The sequence below is a fragment of the Mercenaria mercenaria genome, chromosome 12 (assembly GCF_021730395.1).
Source record: "Mercenaria mercenaria strain notata chromosome 12, MADL_Memer_1, whole genome shotgun sequence".
Lineage (NCBI taxonomy): Eukaryota > Metazoa > Mollusca > Bivalvia > Venerida > Veneridae > Mercenaria > Mercenaria mercenaria.
Window position 1 is genome coordinate 41,285,039 of NC_069372.1, and position 22,746 is coordinate 41,307,784.

The 22,746-nt window shown below is 33.0% G+C and overlaps 1 pseudogene; it reads left to right on the plus strand.

Moving 5' to 3' along the window:
• The first annotated feature begins 17,703 nt into the window (after window positions 1-17,703).
• On the plus strand, window positions 17,704-20,748 carry LOC123535383 (neuronal acetylcholine receptor subunit alpha-2-like; annotated as a pseudogene).
• The last annotated feature ends 1,998 nt before the right edge of the window (window positions 20,749-22,746 follow it).

Sequence of the window (22,746 nt, forward strand, 5' to 3'; positions counted from 1 at the left end):
ATGCTCCCTTGATAACTTTGTCAATGTCTTTCATATTACTTATAGTATAGTTTTAAAATCGCACGTATATTTAGAAAAAAATATGTTCAGAAAAACATATCAGTATTTTCGACAAAATCAAATGATTCTATGATATCATTTTTATTATTCAACTGCCTCACCTCAATTAAAAAAGTCACCAAATACACATTATTGTCGACAATTTCCAAACGAGAAAACAAAATGATTTCTCGATAATGTCATTTTTGGAATAAATAAAAATTTTGTTCAATATTTGACCATAGATCAGTGATGAGTCAGTATTTACACCTCATTCTTTATATTTTTTTGTGATGTCTCAATGAGTTAGAAAATCGTAAAATGTACAATTAGAATATCGCCAAAAAAAAAAGGGAGTGTTAAAAGTCACCTTTGACGCAGTTGCTTTATTTCGAATAAAATACAGAATCTGTTGCCTATTTCAAACCAGAAGGGGCTGGTCAATAAAAGTCAGAAACAGTTTTGGGTACTGAAAGGCAATTTACGTTTTACATTTGAATGGCTACTTCAAAATATCATTACGCTTTCCTTAATCGTATATTTTAATTGAATTATAAAAATGTCAGACATAATAAAAAACTTTGGTGTTGGCTTATCTCCATTTAAATTAAAAGAAACCAATGATACAATGGGAATATTTTTAGTGGAAACAATAGTTCTGTATGACCTTATTAACGTTGTCTTTGTTCTAAGATTTGCTGAGATAGTTCGCAAAATGAACGACACTCTAATCGAGAAGAGCGACAGCACTTTGTCTGCTAGCACCATAAATCAAACTTCGCTCAACCACATGAAAGAAGGAAGATCTGATTCATATTTTTGAGCTAGAAAAGTTGTTGTAATAACGATAGTATGCTGAAATAGATCATCTCTCCACATATGTATATACACATATGTATATATTTTGCATATCATTTGATATAAGATTTAATAAAACTATCTAGGGAACTCATAAACTTGCAAGACTGTACTATTCTGCGAAATGAAATTTGCATCATTCAAATAGTATTTTCATTCATGATATACCTTTATAGATTCTGAAAAAAAATACGGCTTGTAACTACCAAAGAATAAAACAATTCCATGCTGCAATGTAAATTATGTATTGTGCATGTTGCAGGACAATTGCCATTATTGATATTTATGACCTGATCCAGTTCTTTAAACAGCGCACACCATCGATAAAACTTACGTTCAGTGGTTAAAAAGCAGCAGCAACAACAACAATTAACAGATTGTGTGTATATGATAAAAGGATCATTATACCAGCAGCTGTGGGATATTGTATTCGGTTCTCATGTTTCAGCCTTGCCGAATCACACTCGGCACTTACGGGTCTCGTATCATCCGACATTATTAGTTACACTGCTCGTTGGTGACAGAAGACGGGGTAAACGCTGTCGAGAAAATCCGTATCAGGTGAGAGCAAAGCTCAAGCCTGATGTGGATTTTCGAGACAGCGTATATCTCGTATCCTGTCACCAAAAAGCTGTGTTACAGTTTCATCTTGCCAAATACCCTTTATTTCCATGCTATAATCGACACATTTTGTAAATGAACAAAGCTCTAATCACAGTGCTGACTGGAATCCTGCAATCATTTGTTTGGTCATCATGTTTTGTTTATAGGTGGTTAACTTAGCCATAAAATGCACAATGAACTGCATTCTGACTGAATCACAAGACATAAAAGATCCGAAACACAAAACTTTCTGATCTATTCTTTCGAAGACCATCATATTTCACGGTGTCAAAAATGTCTTTAAATTTCGGCTTTCAAGCGTTTCCTGGTAAATTCTTTATCTTGCACGTAGATTAAATGATCCTACAACAAACTGCTGAGTAACAAATATGTTAATTCCTTTGCAACTTAAAACAATATTTCAATGGCCGTGTCTCCCATGCCGCGTGTCAATGATGAATCGCACTGTGATGTGAGATATATTTCATTAGATGGTTCTAATTAGAAGGTTCTAATAGATTATATCTAATGGAAACGCAGGCGAATTAGTTATTTCACTTTTTTTCCATTCAAAATTGGAAAGAGTTTGTAACGGGTACTGGAGATTAACTTCCTTTATCATAAATCTTTATATTTAATGGTTGTTATGTACATTTTTCTCCGTGGTGTGTTAGTCAAGGAGGTAGGAAACTTTTTATTGCCCAAGCAAGCGCCCGGGGTTCGATTCCTGACTGGGACATCTTTCTTTGTTTTGGCATTTTCTAAGATTGCTTAGTAATAAAAACTCATGTTCTAATGTTCATAATATGACAAAATTTTAATTTGAAAGACACAAAATCTAGAGTCCAGTCCCTTTAAATAATTTTGCTTAACATTATTGCTTCTGGTCACAGTGAACGCGTTGTATTTACAATGACACATGCTTTAGAAGATTACTCCTCTGTGTAAGCCACAAAGAACCTAGCTACCAAAGCATTTTAGGGCAACTTGCGAATAGAAAATGTTGATATACTTTCTGGGTCATTTATGACAATGGAGTCCATTCAATATCTATATAACAGATTTTCGCTGTACACCGGTCACTTTAAAGAACCAGAATGTCTATTTGCAAAGAGATAGGCTAAATTAGATGGACCGGCCTGTGTCTAAAAGGGATTTTCTCTCTATGTTCTAGGGGCTTTGTCTTACTTTTTGGCTCTGGTCAGATTGCTGTGTATGTCCTAGAATAGGGTGAATTTTGGCCCCCTGAGTGGCTGCCTTTGGTTTATGTAAAGCGCTTTCGGACGTGTTTATCATAAAAAGGGCGCTATATAAATTTGGCATACTAACATTATATACAGAGTTTTTATTATTTATATAGTCTCTTAATTAAGTTTTTCTACGGAGATAACCTTGTAATTCTTTTCCATTTCTGTCAGTTGCATGATTTGTTTTTCCTTCTCATTACATGTAACCTTTTCCATAGAAATTAGCGCGGAAGTACTTGAGTGGATACTTCCAGATGTCATCCTCAGAGGATATTTTTGACCCGATTGCCATCCATCAACAGACCCATGGTTTGGTGTGTTTGGCTTGGAAACCTTTGATCTACCGTGAGATCCGACTTTTCCGTTGCACGTTTCCTCCCATATTTCCCTTCAAATGTAACAATACCATATTACTAGTACACATAAATCTAAGGAAATCCGGTATTGAAAAATGAACCTTTCTTTGTTTTCAAAATGGCTTGATTAGTTTTGAATTTATCGTAAAAACGGTTTTCATTTTAAATTTTAGTCGTTTTGACAATTTTTAATAGATATGATTTTAATTTATTGGGTAAATGATTCTTTTTAAATCAATAAGAATAAAAGCAATATGTCCGTGTTAAAATTGAAATGTCTCGAAGATATTTTTTAGAATTGTTAACTGTCTGATTTTGGCACAGGGATAATACATTTTTGGCATAAGATTGATACTATTAAAGATGTCTTAAAAATTCAAAAAGATCCAACTACCGCCCTCGGATACCTTTTCCATACGTAAACTTATATCTAGTTCTTGCAAAATAAAGCCATATGATGCACAAAAATCTCTCTAACAGATAAAGCAGATCGAACAGTAAATAGGTTGTGTTAATTACTCTCACTATCAATTTTACAGAAATATGAATTATTTATCAGTCACTCGTTTCAACAAAAAACATATTTAGTGTTGATACTAAAATAAGCAACTCTTAAAGTGAACTGAGATTGTGAATTTGCTTTAGATTTATTATAAAAGCTTAACTGCTGCTCTCAACTCAGCTACAACAACTCTTCAACTTAAGATCAAAATTAAGCTTATGAGGTGCCGGTAACCATAGGAAGCTATTCTATATGAAGTGCCGGTAACCACAACTGCTAAACAAGTGACGTGGAAAGTCAAAACCAGTCCTCTTAAGATGGCCGTGACTTAAAAATATGTTGTCACAGTAACTTTCAGAACAGTAACAAAGAAAAAGAACACTTTTAAGGTATACGCTTTATGAAATCTAAATCGCTTAAAAAATATAATACTTTTTTCATTGTCAATTGATTTAAGAAGCATGTAAACCTGTATATTTTGCTAAGGTTCTTTTAAAATCTTTTAATATTTTAGCAGACAAAATACAAAACCGATCAAACATTTAACAATACTTACCCAAAACGTTTTCTGCATTTTACACACTAGTCTTTGATTCAGGGAACTTTTTTTCATTTTTTCTACAGAAATGGTGGAATTTTGGTTCATGACATTTTTATATGGTTAACCGCGTATACCCATCTATCACTGCAAATATTAGAGCAAAAAACTGGCTTAAAAGAGGGCCATAATGGCCCTATATCTCTCACCTGAGTTACATTGCTTGCTTGAACAAATTTCTTTTGCAAAAGCTTCAAAAAACAAAAGAAAACTAAGTGAGTAGGCCATGGTAAAGATTATTCAAGAAAACTACTGAAATCTGTATCAAAAGTTGTACATGTGAACCAAATTTCTATGCTGTACCTTCAAAAACAAGAATGTAGGTCAATATTTATACTTTTTATACTTTCAAAAATTATACAAGTGGTCTAAATCTCTTTACAGTAGCTTCAAAAACAAGATAATAGGTCTGTAGGTCACGATTAAGACTATTCAAGATGATAATTGAAATCTGTTTCAAGCATTATACATGTGGTCCAAATCTCTTAACTGTAGCCTCAAAAAGAAGAAAGTAGGTCAGTAGGTCAGCGTTAAGAATATTAAAGATGAGTATTGGAATCTGTATCAAGAGTTATAAACGTGGTCCAAATTTCTATGCTCTACCTTCAAAAACAAGAAAGTAGGTCAGTAGGTCATGATTAAGAATATTCAAGATGAGTATTGAAATCTGTATCAAACATTATACATGTGGTCCAAATTTCTAAGATTTAACTTCAAAAATGAAAAGGAAGATCAGTAGGTTACAATCAAGCCTATTCAACATGAGTATTGAAATCTGTATCAAACATTATACTCAAAATGCCTTTGCCATTGCTTAAGAAAACAAATAAGTCTATGTAAAACAAGCTTTTCCTTGATTTGAGCTGGTGACCTAGTTTTTGACCCCACATGACCAAGTTTCAAATTTATCCTAGAAATCATCAAAATAAATATTTTACCAAGTTTCATGAAGATAGGATTATAAATGAGGCCGCAAGGGTGTTGACAATATTTGCCTTTGATTTGACCGGGTGACCTAGGTTTTGACCCCATATAACTCAGTTTTAAAACTGGCATAGGAATCATCAAGATAAACATTCTGACAAAGTTTTATGAAGATAGAGACATAAATGAGGCCTCTAGGGAGTAAACAAGCTTTTCTTTTGATTTGACCTGGTGACCTAGTTTTTGACCCCACATGAATCATTCGAACTTGGCCTAGATATCATTAAAATAAACATTATGTGCACGTTTGTATCAAATCAGAGCATAAATAAAACATCTGTACGGCTGAAGGGCCAAAATAGAAAATTTTGCCCCTTTTATGGGCAATAACTCTAGAACCCATGATGGAATCTAGCCGGTTTTCGAAAGGAACCAAAATCTTATTGTGACTTAAGTTATGTGTAAGTATGGTTAAAATCAAATGTAAAATGTTACTTCTATCGTGTTCACAAGATACATTTAATAAATTTCGGTTTGACTCTTTCAGGGGTCAATCAGTTGACGCAACTCCGGAACCTATGATTGGATCTGACTGATTCATCATGGAATCCAAGATCTATTGTTTTTAAAGATATTTTGTAAGTTTATAACAAATCAAACCAAAATGAAGTCTCTATATGGCTGCAAATGTCAAAATATCAAATTTTGGCCCTTTATAATTAAGGGGCCATAACTCTGGAACCCATGATGGGATCTTGCCAGATTTCAAATGGAACTGAGGTATTATACCAATACAGGTCGTGTGCTTGTTTGATTAAAATCAATTCTAAAATGCGGTCTCTATCGTATTCGTCAACTTTGACACTTGTCATGATCTAGTAACTAAGTTTTTTCATAATGTAAACATATACTGTAACACGTTAATAATAAGAGCAGAATAATTTTTGAAGAGTGAAATATTCACATCTGAGATACATTTAACGGATAAATGAAATTGATTGTTAGTGCAATTTATTTATCTAGAAAATACACAGGAACCAGTCATTTATTCGCATATAATATCTTATCAAGTTATTTAATCAATCGTTAATAATTGCACCTTTTTTTCACAATTCTGATTGATTTTATTGATTTTTCTATTTTATTGTGTGACAGCTGTGAAAAGCACCACAATGCAGATTCTAAGCAAGCGTACGCAACCATTGTGATCCAAGCCGCATTGGCATGCAATACATTTTGTTACCTAACTTTTTACATGATCCAGAACTGTATTTTATAATATTGATTAATGTTTTCAAATAAACCGTTGTTTTTTCACGAATTCTCTATAGTTTGTTTCAAAGAACGTACTCTAAGAACAGACTACCCTTAAAATTTGAATTGTTGCTTTATTTCTTCATAAATGTTTTTATCTTTAAGAGCAAACTAAGTTGATAAAAAAGCAACATTTTCATGGGAAAAAATATATAATTTGTAAATATATATCTTTTTTAAATTGTAAGTTTGCCCTTTTTTTAACAATGTGAAAATACAATTTTGCCGTAAAATTGACATGCTTAAAGATATTTAAAACAGGTAACCGATCCTCCTATGATTGCTGACTGTTACAATAACACATAATTTACATCTAGATCTCGTAAAATGTTACCGCAGTTCGCGAAAGACCCTGTTTCTGATAAGCCAGATTAAACATAAGGTTAGAAAAAAAGAAAAGAAATAAAAGAAAAAAATAAACACGGCGTGACACTGCATTTGAATAACTAGTGGGGCCAGGACCAGATTCTTTTCTTTGTTTGACGACTTTTCCTATCAAAAAAATTGTTTTACTATTTTGTTTGCCTTTCTGACTGGAAACGTTTCATTTGTTTTCGTTTTAATCAGTAAGCAAGAACTTAAAACTATTTGAAAGCACCAATACAAAAACATTTTAATTAAAGATGTGAACTTTGAATATATTCGAAAATTGAAATCCTGATTATGTCATACAAAACTTTTACTATATGATCTAACCCCTTAATAAATAAACCGGATATGAACATTTTCCATAATGAAGTGTAAATATTACTTGACAAGTAAACAAAATTAAAACAATAGTATGGCGTGTAATGTGTTGCATTATTTTAGCTTCTGTAATTTTAATGTCCATCTTTATATATTGATATAATGTCTTAAAATATTGTTTGTAAAACAGTAATATTTCTTCCTTTTTTTCTATATTATTTTTCTATCTTTTGAAATATTTATTGTAAAACTAAAAAAATCTGCACTGCGAAAAAATATTTATTTTTGTTTTCAAATTATATAATGCATTCTACGAAATATTTATTGCAATATAAAAATATTTGTTCAATGAAACAGACATATTTATTGTATAACAATTTACCTAGAAACATTTTGTAGGAGTGAATAAAAATATTAAGGTTTGAATAAATATTCTGTCGCACTGCAGATTTATTTTAGTTTTACAATAAGTATTCCAAAAGATAGAAAAAAAATAAAAACATTAAAAAATATTTCTGTTTTACAATAAATATTTTAAGTAATTGAATATATAAAGAAATACAATAATTATAGAAGATATAATATTACAGCACATTACACGCAATACAAAAGCAGTATTTTTGAATTTACGTTAACGCTTTTACATTTTATTTTGCATTTTATCCGATATGTATATATTTTTTCTGAATTGTCTAAAATGTCATACTTTTATCTTTCAATCAGAAATTTGCACTTGTACCACCTGACCGTCTATTATTTTTCAATACTGGATACAGTATGTTCTGCAATGGACAATGTTACAACTTTGGTTCAAATGTCTGTATTAACAGAACGATTAATACCGTTCCTATATACTTTTCATAGATACATAACCTATCGGCTCACACAATATCCTTTAAAAAAAAAAAAAAAAAGAACTGGTACTCTTTCAAATTTATCGCCGAACTATAAAGAACAATAAAAATAAATTCAGAGGAAAACGCGGTTTCTTTGAGTCTGTCCGGCTTTTTATGCCTTATATAGTGAAATTCACTAACATTTTTCAAATTTGTCTATGTTTACTAAATGATGTGAAACAGGAGACACATTAAATTTCTTGTTTATTTTTAATAAAAAAGGTTCAACACATTTTATCACCTGTTATTATTAGCAGTAGTAACAACACCTTAGGAAGCAATTGACCTAGAACAGTTTATTCGAGCCGTACAAAGATTTATACAATTTAAGCCGTAAAGTTCATCTTCATGTGAAACAAATGTGAATGTTATCGTTAATTGTTGAGTACATATTTGATTATTCTAACTACTCAGTGTTTGTGTGTGTGTAAGGGGGGGGGGGGGGGGGGCGGGCTTTACCGGGATATAACGTTTATTTGACTACCTAGTTATAAATGATTTATCTTAACTACTTAAAACATCAGTATTTTTCAGTTCTCTCAGCAATTTACTTTTATCACTTTAAAAGCTTAAGCATTGATTTAACAACCAAGTAAACAACAATTAATAAGATTACATAATCTAAAGTGTCATTGATTGCATTGACTATTTGTTCTTGCCTTGTCTACTTCGGGGCTGAAGCAAGGGTAACCACCACGTGTTTATTTAATAATCTAAAGTACACTAAACAACATCGATTAACTGTTATTGTCGGTGAAGTTAAGCGTTTTGAGACCACTTCGGATAACCAACACGATTTTATTTAGTAATCTAAAATGTAATTAATACCATCAATAATTTGCAAAGATTAATTTCGCTATTTTCAGGACAAGACCCTTAATGTATTTATCCGTAGAGATGACATGCATAAAACAACAGAAATATATGCAATATATTTAATTGTTAAAATGATTTGAATCTATCATATAGTCATTACAACTCTTTTTGAAAATAAAGTATCGCTATATTCAGATTTTTATGAAATGCCACATGTTCATAACTGAATCGAACGGCAAAATTTGAAGTAGGTTTATAATTGCAACAAGGAAAGCAATTCATCATTAACAATAAATTTAAAAGAGTGTTTGTAAGATCTTATCACAACAACATCTAGTACTGAATGCTTATCATAAGACTTGCAGCAAGGATAACATGCCAGCAGATTGCAGATAACAGACACAGTTTGTCAATTGCTCTTGACACCATTTTCCGTGTCACAGGTCGACATTCGTTACCAACTGTTATATGTTCGTGCGGCATATCGTTCAAGCGAGCTAGATTATTTTCGTTTGATACATCAGTTCCAATCTGATAATGTACGTTTGTCTTTGTAACGCAACAAACTTTGACTAATGTCTTTAGCATTCTCGGAACAGCACTGCTGGCCTCGTGGTGAAAGAGATTTAACGAGATGACGGTGAAAAAAATATTGAATGCGCTTCCAACAAGTTGCAGACCTAAGTAAACACTAAACGAAGCGACCTCATCAGAAGACTCTGGCATCAAACTGTTGACAGTGGTCAAAAATACAGCAAGTGTGAGAAATATTGATATTGACAAAGTTACCCTCTCACCACTTTCTGATGGCAGTAAAAATGAAATGATATTTAAAACAGAGATACACAGAACAGGTATAATAACGTTCATAACGTGATAAAGAGATTTACGTTGCAGTTCAAAGCAGAAATACACTTGGTCAAAGGAATCAGTAACGTACATTCGTCTGACAAATTTCGCTTCACTTCCTTTAAGATCCCATTCACCACTTACTGTGAAAAACGTCATATCCGGTTTCTTTTGTGAGGTGTTTAAAACAAGTACAGATGTCGGATGACTCCATGAAATGAAATCAAATTTACATTTTTGTTTGTCAAAAGGAAATTTTGTTATTGAAATTTTACATGCAACTGTATATATCTTATATGGCCAGATAGTTACCAAACCATCACTGTTCACATTAGCTTTTCCGCCAGTTTGTCCGAAATCCGCCAGTTCATCAAACGTGTCCTGTAACGCAATATCTGGAATCCATATATCAGTATTTTTAACACTGATTCTAGAAACTCCTGGATATTTAGTAGAATCCCATCTAAGAAAGGCATCTCTCCATTTTATTTCTAGAAAAGCCTTGATAGTTATTGTTTGCCTTTTCTCATCAATATTGTCTATAGACATCAAATGCATGTCAAGTGTAACATTTAATGGCTTTGATTTATTCTCTTGTGGCAAAACATTTGGGTTATAGTCCGAAAATAAATCCTTGTGCAAGTTAACCTCCGGAAGGCTTACACCTGTCGTCTGCCTCCAACACTGCATAAATGTGACAGCGAGAATCACAAGTGCACATATCTTCCTCATCTCTACATACGCAAAATTTCAATAAGCAGGCACAAAACAGATACTCCAATATGTGATCAGGCAGTACCGATACTCCGAAACTGACAGACAGCTCGAATTGACCGACGGCTTTTAAATATACTGTTTTTCGTCTGCTGATAATGTGTTCATCGATTACTCTCCATAAGATAATACAATCGCATTTAAATGTATATACATTTAGAATGAAACTGAAAAAAGCTATTAAACATGCTAACGCAGGAGATTACTAATTACAAAAAGCAAATTACACATGTATTAGATTACTGGATTGAAAACAAACGACAGGTCTCGTGGGTCGAATTCTAAAGAGACCGCCGAGATAAGGACAAATAGATTCTGTGATGCTGATGTCATTAAATCAATTAGTCATTGTGGAGGGTCCTAAATATTTGACCAAACCCATTTGTATGTGTTGATTTGAATTTGATGTATGCATGTGGGTATATATGCACTAAATATGATTAAGTTAGTTATTCAACGTTGTGGAGGCGAACAAATTAAAACGCCAGCTGTTAAAGTAAATACATCGCCTCAAATACGTTACATATACGCAATAATTAACAGAATCTGTCTTGGGAAATGAAAACTGTTAGTTGATTGCATTTTCCAATGGGCGTTTTGTGATAAACTCTTGCCAAAACTTCTAATACTTTCTCAATAACATTGTCAACATCTTTCATATTACTAATAGTATATTTTTGAAATTCCACGCATATTAAGAAACAATATGTTGCGAAAAACATATAAAAAAAGTTCAACAAAATCAAATGACTCTGTGACATCATTCTTCTTGTTCTACTGCCTCAACTCAATTTCAAAATGACACCAAATACACAATATTGCCGACAATTTCCAAACGAGAGCATTTTATTATAAAGCAAGAAAATTTCGATTATGTCTTGAAAAATAAATCAAAATTGTGGTCGATATTTGTGTATAAATCAGTGAAACGTCAATATCTACACCTCTGTTCCCTAATAAATGACTACTTCTACTTGAATTTTTGTGACTTTGAAAAATAGGTAAATGTCTTAAAATGAATAGAATGATGTAACTGCACAATTCAATTATGTTGAAATTTCAATATCTTTCCAAAAACAAATTTGTCTCAGTGTGTAAGAAATTTGTTAAATATACGATTAGGAATTGTGAACGATATCGCAGAGTGCTATTAGTATAAGTTTCTCCTTTTCGAATAAAATACACAATATCCGGTTGATTTTGAACAAGAAGGAGTTGGTCAATGGTAGCCAGAAACAGTTTTGGGTACTGAAAGGCAGCTTCAGAATAACATTTTACAAACTACTGTAAAATATCATTATGCTTTTCTTAAAACTTTAATTATGTTTTTAATAAAACTGTAAAAATTGTCAGATAGAAAACCAGACATGTCTCTTGTAAATAGTCTATGCACTGTTTTAAAGGACTCTTGATTTCGATTTCTGACAAAGAGTTTTGCGCTGGCTTTTCTCCATTTAAATAAAAAAAAAACTGTTTAGTAGCTCAGTGTTCTGGAATGACGGCATTATCAACGTTCAATGCTCGGAATCTACATTTGTTCTAAGATTTGCAGAAGAAATTCGCAAATTCGTCGCCACCAGGAAGTTACGTGACACTTTTGTCGGAAAGAGCAAACGCACAAGATATCTACTAGCAGCATAAACTCAATTTTACAGAGCCGCATGAAAATTTTAATCTTAACATTTAAACAAGGAATGTGTGTTTATTTTTATAACATACCATAGGATGTTGTTTTCATACCGACAGTATGTTAAAATAGATCATCTCTCCACTTATTCAGATATTCCGCATGCCACTAAAATATAACTAAAACTACTCGTATATTTGGAACTCGTAACCTATTCTGTGAAACGGATTTATATCATTAAAGCAGTATTTAAATTCATGATATCCTGTATAAAGTCTGTAAAAATGTAAATAGCAGAAGTAAATGCGACCAGACAGAAAACAAATTCCGTATTATAATGTAAAATATGTATTGTGCATGTTGCCGGACTATTGTCATTATTTAATATTTACGAGCTGACCCAGTTCTAGGAACAGCACACACAAAAACCCACTCATTCTATCTGAACTTTGCTTTTTGTAACAAGAGCATTTGGTAATGCCAGAACCATTCATTGGTTTTTTCCCGTTCATCTTGTTTCTGCTGAATGGTCTCACGTTTTTACTTTCGTTTGGTGACGAAGTTATCCATCCTGATTGCGGAAGTTCAGTTCTACCCTGGTGCCCGCCTGTGTGCATAACACATGAACAGATTGTTTTAATTGCCGTATAAGTTATTAAGTAATTTTTCAATTTTATAACACAGGAAAACACTTATTTCTGTATGTTTAAGTACCTGGTTAAACTAAAAGGACTGAACCCACATTTCTTACAAATACATATAAAGGGTTTGTTTAGTCTAGGAATGTTTTGTTTTGTAATTTAGAGTGTCAAAACGTTCACGTTTATTACGAAAATTAATTGTGATTAGATATCTCGAATTAAAACTATACAAATTTTATCTGAGATCGAATATAGAAGAAATCAAACATTGCATTGAAACGTGTACGATACACACTTTCAACACAAATGTTTTGTTTGATACATTTTCTGGTTTCTATCGTTTTAAAAAATATATGGTTAAAATGATAAAATATTCACACGAAATTTTTTTTGACAGGAAGATTTTATTAAACGTTTGGAACAAGTTAGATGTTTCAATAGGTTGAAAAGAAAACGACCATTGCAAGTTCTTTGAGAGTTTTTAACCGGATATTTATGTGCATTTATTATTTCATTCAATACTTCTGTATAAGTACTTCATAAAAAAACACCCATGTAAGACCCTCTTCATAACGTTTTGTGTGATAAACTTTAAGCAATTTCTCTTCACCAAAATAAATTCAGTTTTATGCATTACTTTCCGAAACTTCGAAATTAGCAATAGTTGGAAGAGGTTTATTTTTATAAAACTTTTTGTTAAATTTCAAAATAATTCGTGTATTTCATGTCGTTATCTTGAATAATCTGGTTAAAGACTTGCTCATCCACGTCTGAATATAGTCCGTATTTCGTGAAAATTTTAAATGAACATACACTATTTGGTTCATATTAGAACATCACATTTTAGACATTAAAGACGCGTCATATTGCAATTTATGTTCGGTATTGTATAGCATTTTTGTAAATCAGGTTGAAACTGACCGTATGCTGTATAACATTGTTTTTAACACAAAGTACAAAAAATCATCAAACTTAATTTTTCAACTTTATCAATAACGTATCACACTAAAATACAGGTCTATGTATTTTCATTGTCGGTTATAAATTTGGGAAATACTTTGGCAAATCTTCCAACACAAGAAAGGAGACTAATGATCCGAAAGGAATATTTTCACGTAGGTTAAGAGGTAAAGTTTCTGCAATGAAGTCATTATCAGCATATAATGCCCGGATGCTGCATTCCTTCTAAGATTTCCAATGAAAATTAGCACAGCCGACAACACATTTTTCTACAAATGCTACAACACTATATTTGCCTGTACCGCAAAACCACGCCCACAGTGTGCGCTCTTTGGAATAAGGATAAATCTGCCTATCATATGCAATTAGCGCTGGTCATTAATCATCTGAAAGACGGACAATGTTATATGGTTTTGCAAAGTCACAGTTTCGTAAGCGGATATTGTGCCTTGGTATATTTTTGCCCAGTATGCTTCATAATAGAAACCCTGCTTATAATTCCACACCTTCATTTCTGAAATACTATTAAGCACTAAAATATTGTCTTCCATTTCGGCCCATAATTGATTCCGATTCCTTTCCCTCGCAGACTTTTATACATCAACGTACTTCATATTTGACGACATATTGAAAAAACCTATAAATCATGAAAACAAGAAAACAGTTGAAGTTAGTCATCACTAGTGGAATCAAATATTCCATTAGGTTTAAGACCAGCATTCTCATGAATGTGTCAAATATGATGTTTCTGTCCAAAGTATTGTATATTTTGTTACATCATTTTCAGATCTGTGTACCACTGAAAAAAGTAAGATTAAGATTGTTGTACTTTTTACACAACAATGGCTTTTTAACATTATAACAGTATTTCAGAACTAACCAGGATTGAATATTCGCTAGTTTTTATCACCGTATGATTTCTTTCTAAATGATACTTAGTTTAGGCGGATTTATTTCATACAAGTACAATTCAAACATCGTATATGAAGCTTAAATGACTTTTTCCAAACAATATTGATACAATAGTGACTGCGAAAAGTCAAACTCATAGTTCAATGATATTTTTATATAATATTTTAATATTTTACCACAAAATGAATAATATTAAAACATATGCACATATCATCAATTCTAAGAAGTAATTGTCAATATACAAACAGATAAAATGACTACAATCAATAATTAGAGGATAAAGGCCTTGTGGAATGAATATGGTTTTTTGTGATATAAACAGAAAGAAAAATCATATTACTTCCTGTCGCAAAATTTCGCGCTTTCTTACAATTTTCCTCGCATAGCAAAACAGTTAAATTAACGAGAAAAGAACAAACCTGTAACGTTCAAGATTTTACCATAATGGCCGCGAGAGAAAATAAATAAATATAGACTGATACAAAACAATCATTACCAGATCTGTAATAAATAATATTTAATTTCATCGCACCTGTAACCACTGGGGAAATCAGTGCTATTTATATAGCAGAACTTAACAGAGGCAATACAGTAAATGCAGAGTTGCGCCCCTTCATTCAACAGTACTCTGCAGACTATTATGATTATGCACAGTTAAAACAATTTTCTAATTGTCAGCTTAATACATTGCAAAGTCTGTTCTTGTCATATAAACAGTTTTCAAAGTTCTTGCCGGCTTAGTATTTGAGAGATGATAAAGTTCCCGTCGTAAAGTCCGAACAAGTCTCTGAGATGCCGAAAATGGATCAAACACTGAGTTGTGCCACGTAACGATTACATGACTTATGCGCAAGTGATTTATGTGTAACGAATCTAGTCATTATTGCAAAAATCAAAAACAATGCAGATTAGAGTTTATGAGTACGCATTTACCAAATTGAGTTAGGCACACGGCTGCACCGAGCTAGACCAATTTAATTTGATAAATGCTTACTAATAAACACTAACGAAAAGTGGAATCGAAACTGCAGTAATAGCATTTAAACTGGTCCATGACTGTACGAAAACGAAAGAAGTTATAACTATTATATTTTAAATTTTGGTTATCATAAAACAAAGTCAAAACATTGAAATATAAGAATGAACAGAAGTTTTGAATAGGCGTACAGTTTTTCGACTAAGTGTTCAGTCCGGATTTTAAAAATTGCGATTAGTGGGCCTGTAACATATCGAATAGCGGCATATATGTCTCTGAAAAACACATTTTCCAAAAGTAAAAAAGATGTGACGAAAATAAGGTTGCCTTAAGACTTTTAACCAAGATAGCCAACGCGGAAGCCGAGGCGAGTAGAATAGCAGCCCTATTTCCGAATAGTCGAGCTAAAAATACAAAGAAAAAAAGAAAAACAACAAAGTGTCCGTCAAACTGAGCGATATAAATGTATATTTTTCTCGTATGTTAGCGGAAACACGTATAAAGCTTTTATTTCTTGTCCAAGACAAGGACATCGTTGGTGAAACAGACTAATAAATACTGTTTCACTGTCGCAAGTAAAATACAATACAAAATTTATATTTCTTAATTCAAGGAGTACAGTATATAGAGCCTGCAAGTCCAAACACTTCGCCATTTGTTTATTGAATAGGCGTACAGTGTTTTGGCGAATAGTGGAACAGTTTTTACATAAAGTTTTGCGACTAGGCGGCCAGTGCATAATTCAGATGCATGTAGTATTAAACAATATTTCAACTATTCGGGATTGTAAATTCATATTTGTAGGTATAAACTCATGTGCATGGATTGATAATGTAACATTCAGAAGCGGTTCTGGCATGTATTTCCTTCGCAGTTCCTAAATAACGGGAGTTTTAGTCTGAATGCATCGCCTTTTGCTATGACCAGTTGTGTTTTGGTGAAAATACGTTTTATTTTCATGTGTTAGTGTCTATTTAACGACAGTGTGTTGCAGAGACATTTATCATACATTGAAAAATATATACAAGAAGAATATTTATTTCAAATAGTCACACAAAAACATAAAAATAATTACTACCGACAGCTTCCAACAATTTGAAAAACGAAAGTGAACGCCTAGTTATTAGCGACTTCCGTTTGGGCATACAGAGAGTCTATACACTGTGTTGATTAATTCATAATACCTCGTGGGAAAGCATTATTTATAGCTTTCGCACTTCAGTATGGAATCCTGGTAGGGTAAATGTGTTGTCTTCCGTGTCAAAGAGACACGGCACTCTCGGAGTAGAAGAAGTGGCCCAGTGGTAACACTGTCTGACTACGAAGCTAGGGGTCTTGAGTTCAAGCCTCTGCACCTCAAACTAAAATTACTTACATTGAGATAATGGTTTCCAGTTTGGGCGTTATCACCTTGCACGCTAAAAATAACAACATGAAAACTCATGGAATTATAGCCATTGTTTTTGTATCTTGCACTATCCTCAAACTAAAGTCGAGTCCATATGGGTTTCTGATAGCAACACATACAAACAAAATTCACGTTAAAATCACGCGAAATCTCGTGTCAATTTGTCTGTATGATAAAATACCGGAAGGAACCCATTACAACGGAAACATCATAGTAAGATTGAAAATGGCTTTCATTACTGTTTTTTTTTTTTCAAATAATTGAATCCTTTGTACATTTATTATTGATTGAGTAAATGTGAAAATAAAGAATATCGTATTTTTATGTTTTTTTATAGGCAAACATGTACCAACAAATGTACCCTTAATTAATTACAAATGTAATTTAAAAAAGTTATTTATAAATAAAAAATGATCCTTTTATCACCTTTAGAGTTCTATAGGATGATAAATTGTAAAATAAATGGTATTATGTCTTATCCTTAAAAATCAATAATTTTTTGTTACGGTGAACGGGACTCCGCAGTGCACGTTTAAAGTGTGACACGTACAACAATATTGCACGACAGTGCTTTTGCAATAAAGACCCAAGGTGGCGAGTTAAAATGACCTCGACAGGTTCTGTATTTTCAGCAGATTTATCAATAAAACAGCAGAGTTGAATTAGATAAGACAGAGTTGTACATTGAATTGCATAACGTTACAGAAGCAATTGTTTACAAAACAGAGAGCAGATGATTTACATAGCGTGAGATTAAACTAATTTCTGGAATAATGGATTTAGCTGATTGCAAAGTCTGTTGCGTACCGTAGAAGTATATAATAATGCGTTTATATTCATAATCACTACAGGTTAAAATTCATTTGTATTTATAATGCGCAATACACAAACAAATTGAAGTAGAAACGGCTGAGCTGAAATGGAATCATTTAGTACAAACGTGTTTCTGATTATTCGTTTATGGCAATGTTTCTTGCAGACGAGAAGTTTTAACTTGTCTGAATCGTCTTTGCACAAGGAATTATTTTCGGACTATATTCCAAATGTTATGCCTAGATTCAATAAATCAAAACAAATAAATGTTACACTTAATATGTTCCTGATGTCTATAGACAATATTGATGAGAAAAAACAAAGCATTACGATCAGAGCCTATCTGGAAATAAAATGGACAGATGTCTCTCTTCAATGGGATCCTATAAAATATTCGGATGTATCTAGAATCAGCATTAAAAATACGGATATATGGACACCAGATGTTGCGTTAGTGCAAACATTCCATAAACTAACTGAGTTAGTTGAAGGTGGTGGCAAAGCTGAGGTGAAAAGTGATGGTCAGGTAACTATTTGGCCTTATGATACATACACAGTTGCATGTAAAATTTCAACCGCAAAGTTTCCATTCGATAAACAGACTTTCCTTTGCTTTCCTTTCATGGAGCCATCCGACATATACTTTAGCTTTAAGCAGCTTGCAAAAGAAACCGGATTTGACTTTTTACACGGAAAGCTGTGAATGGGATCTTACCGGAACTGACGTCAAACTAGTCAAAGGAACGTATGGTACCGATGTCTGGGATCACGTGTATTTCATATTAGAATTGCAACGTAAACCGCTATATCACGTTATGAACGTTATTATACCGGTATTATGTATCTCTGTTTTGAATATTGTTTCATTTCTACTTCCATCAGAAAGCGGTGAAAGGGTAACATTTTCCATTTCAATATTTCTCACTCTTGCTGTATTCCTTACAATTGTCAACAGTTTGATGCCAGAATCTGACGAAGTGGCCTCTTGAAGTGTTTACGTAGGTCTGCAACTCCTAGGAAGTGCCTTTAACATTATATTCACAATTATCTCATTAAAATTCTTTCACCGTGAAAGAAGCTTTGCCATACCGAGACTATTGAAGATTTTGGTCAAAACTTGTCGTGCTACAAAAACAAACTGGAATATCCAAATTGGAAATAATGTGCCCAACGAGAATAGCGCGATTTGCGTAAACGATGATGCCCACGAACGCCTTAAAGATGGTAACAGATGCTAACCTGTGACGTGGAAAATGGTGGCACGAGCAACTGACAGATTGTGTCTAATATCTGCAATATGTTGGCACATTATTCTTACGGCAAGCCTGCTGATAAGCGTTCAATATTAGACATTTGCTGAGTAAAATGGTATTTTACAGAAACTTTGACAAATAAATGTAACTCTATTAAACAGATGAAAATGCGTATCAGTGCTTAGCACTAAATCAAAGCTTTCAGAAACCTGATGGGGCGGAGCAATAGTTTTGCTATGATTATGCAGGTGAAACGATATTTTTAAATGTTATATTAGTGAATTTTGTGTAAACTGACTTGAACATTAGCGAATTTGAATGTCTTTTTTAAATATTCCTAATAGTTTTTTTTCTAAAGACAAATTTATTGTTGATTAAGGGTTTATTGTCGTACCTGAAATGCAGCTTTCTGAAAGACTGAAATTGTCCTTTGGATACGGAGAAACGTTTCAACGGCCTACCAACATCATATAGGACTGATTACACCAAACAGGAAGTGACTACTCAGTGTTACGTGTGAAGAAGTCCAAAATGTAGTGCCATGCTGTTGATCAATTCTGGTATAATGAGTCATATGAGGATGTGGCAGTTATATTTTGGCTTAGTTTTATTGCTTATTGTATTGAGACAAAATTTAGACCCTTTTCATTGTGAATTTCCAGGTATTAGTTTTGTTCTTTGAGAAAATGTCTACATGCGCGTAACTGGTAAACAGCTATTGTCATGGGAGCATTTTCAGAGGGTGATGTTATTTTTTTTATATGTAACATAGCATGTCAATATTTTTCTATTTTTGATAAGAAGACATGTCATACTAAATGACCATATATGGTATTCATATCAGTGAAATGCTCTAAAGTACTGAAAATGAGGTCTCAAGATTTCATTTTTTTAATATAAAATAAAGAAGAAACTAATTGGTAGAGTGTAACCTATATAATATGAGATCGTAGATCTGTTAATATTGAGGAAATGTGACGTCACCAATAAGGTCTGCTATCTAAAAATAGCACATTTATCTGGGGTCTTCCTCCACCATCAAAGCCGGGAAGTCGCCATATGACCAAAAATTGTGTCGGTGTGACGTTAAACCCAACAAAATAAATAAATAAAAATAATTAAATAATAGATTTTGCATTTATTTAATTTTCTTAGTTTCTAGCCTTCACATCGCAAACAAAATGTTCTTTAATTTCTATTAACTGGACCGAGAAACACATTATCTATACTGAACTACGCACTTTGCCAAATTCTTTAAAAATCTAGACAGTAAAGTTTTGAAATTGTATATCCACAATACCGATTTTTCATGGATATATGAATGGATGATGTCTTTTTTTCTATCATTCTGTTCATTTTTATGACACATCCCACTTTCTAAAACGTTTTAGAAAAATATACTCACTGAGAAAAATTATTAATACTAATCGAAAGCGTTAATCAAAACACAAACGTATTCACAGAACAGAAAAACAACAAATTGTTCTTCTTAGTAACCGTTATATATCATCATTATATTTTTGTAATGTGTGTCATCCGTACGTGTTTATGAAGATAACGCTTATAGATTTTGTAAAATGCAAATAAATTCTTATGATCGCATAATTTGAATTTATTAAAAATTTTCGAACTGTCTTGAACAACATGTATACTTTCAATATAGTCATACATAGTTATTTGCGGTCACATATTCAGTTGTTCGTTGAGATATTCGTATGCTCTGTTTATTACAAATGACCCCGTAGTGTGACATGTAGATATTTGACTTTCGGTAATAATTTTTGGATGTTGTTGCTAGTCTTATGCAACACCATACTTTTTTATCAAATCATGCACAATTATGTATTTTCAATAAGGAAATGTTTGACGGACCCCGACCACAGCTGACATCCCAGCCACCTCATTAGCAATCATCTGTTGTTGTGAGAATCAGTTGTTTAAAATGAAATAGAAGTTATGATTGTTACTGTACTTATATATGCTTGAAAGTCGTGAATCAAAAGTGTTTTAACCGCAAATGCTCTTCTTCGGCGTTTCGAATCCGAAATTATTGTGCTTTGTAAATACTAAGATTCTAAAACTGTTCTTCTGATGCTAGATTTTAATAATATCATTTGCAGAATATGGTGCATTGTGCATGCAACGTACTTTTTAAAAGCTTCTTTTTTATTTGCTTACACTGTTTGAAAAGACCTTGGTCTCCTTAAAATAATCTGTATAATTTATTTTGTATATTTTCTACGTTTGTTCAAATATATGTATTTATAACTAGTTATTGTTTCCGAATGTTATTTATTCTGTTACAAGTGCGTCAGGCAGCTTGTCTGAGAGTGATACCTGTATATAGAAAGCAATTCGCGCATTGCATTATGATACTACTAATATATGTTCTATTAATAGAACACAAGCGCGTGCTATTATCCGCTTCCATGCATTGGGGAATTCGTCTCGTCTTAACGCATAATTTGCAGATATGTCTCGGCTAGGTTAAGTATGATAGTGTAATTATGCAAAAAGATTGTTAAATGGGGGCAAGGGACAGTAAATTTGAAAATTCCACAACTCTGCGCTGATACCAGTGCGAAAAAAATCATAAAAAAATCCAATTTTGATAAATTCAAGGCAATTTTTAAGCAAATGTCTTGCATAGACATAGCACTTCAGTATGTGACATTTTCAGCCTGCCGATTCTGTTGCTTCTTTGACAAAAACGAATAAAACGCAGGTTTCAGGACACTAAATTTTGAGACAAAAATGGTCCAAAATGCACACCTTGCGCGACCTGTACCATATTATCTGCAAATGACTGAGCTAAAACACATGCATATTTCTAAAGCATGTGGTCAGACGAAAATAATGGTTGGAAGAAAAGTATCTCATAACCGTTTACTTTTTCCGCAAATTTGAGCTGAAGCTGGATGGATGGATGGATGACCGTTTCCAATTCGTCTGACTTCCGTTACCTCAGGTAAAGTTTTAGACCCAGCCGTCTACATGGAGCTAGAAAAATCGATACATGCACATATTTATTTTACACAATAATCACTCGTACGCAGGAATTCTTAGTTCTATAAACATCATAAATAACCAGTTGAATATATATGCCTGTAAAGTACCTATGTCTATTTTATTTAAAAAACGTACCCGGGCCAAATGCGAAACTGGCCCCTGCCACTTAAGTGAAGGAGGTAGAACTACTTTAACGCACTATTTTTTTAGGCTTTTTGCATTAAGAAATGACTTGGTTTTTGAAAGTCTGTATTAACATTGAGGCGGATACTCCGCCCCAAAAATCTTCGCTTGGGATGTAGAATTTTTTCATGTAGGGAAGTCTTCCAGCTGGCTTAAGGAAGGTTAGTGGTTCTACCCATGTGCCCGCACTTGCCTGAAATAATGCCTCGGGTACCCTAGGTCATCGCCGTGCAAAGCTAGAAAGTCGCTTTATGGCTTATGACTGTGTCGTAGTGACGTTTGACCAAATGAAAAAAAAGTTTTATTTTACTAATAAAGGAAAAATCTCATCTGCATGTTATTTTGTTCATTTAAAAAAATCCAACCTAGCATATTCCTACTCCTGTGAAGGATGATTACATAGAAGCATAATTGAGCCGCACTATGTGAAAACCAACATAGCGCATTTGCGACCAGCATGGATCCAGACCAGCCTGCGCATCCGCGTAGTCTGGTCTTGAT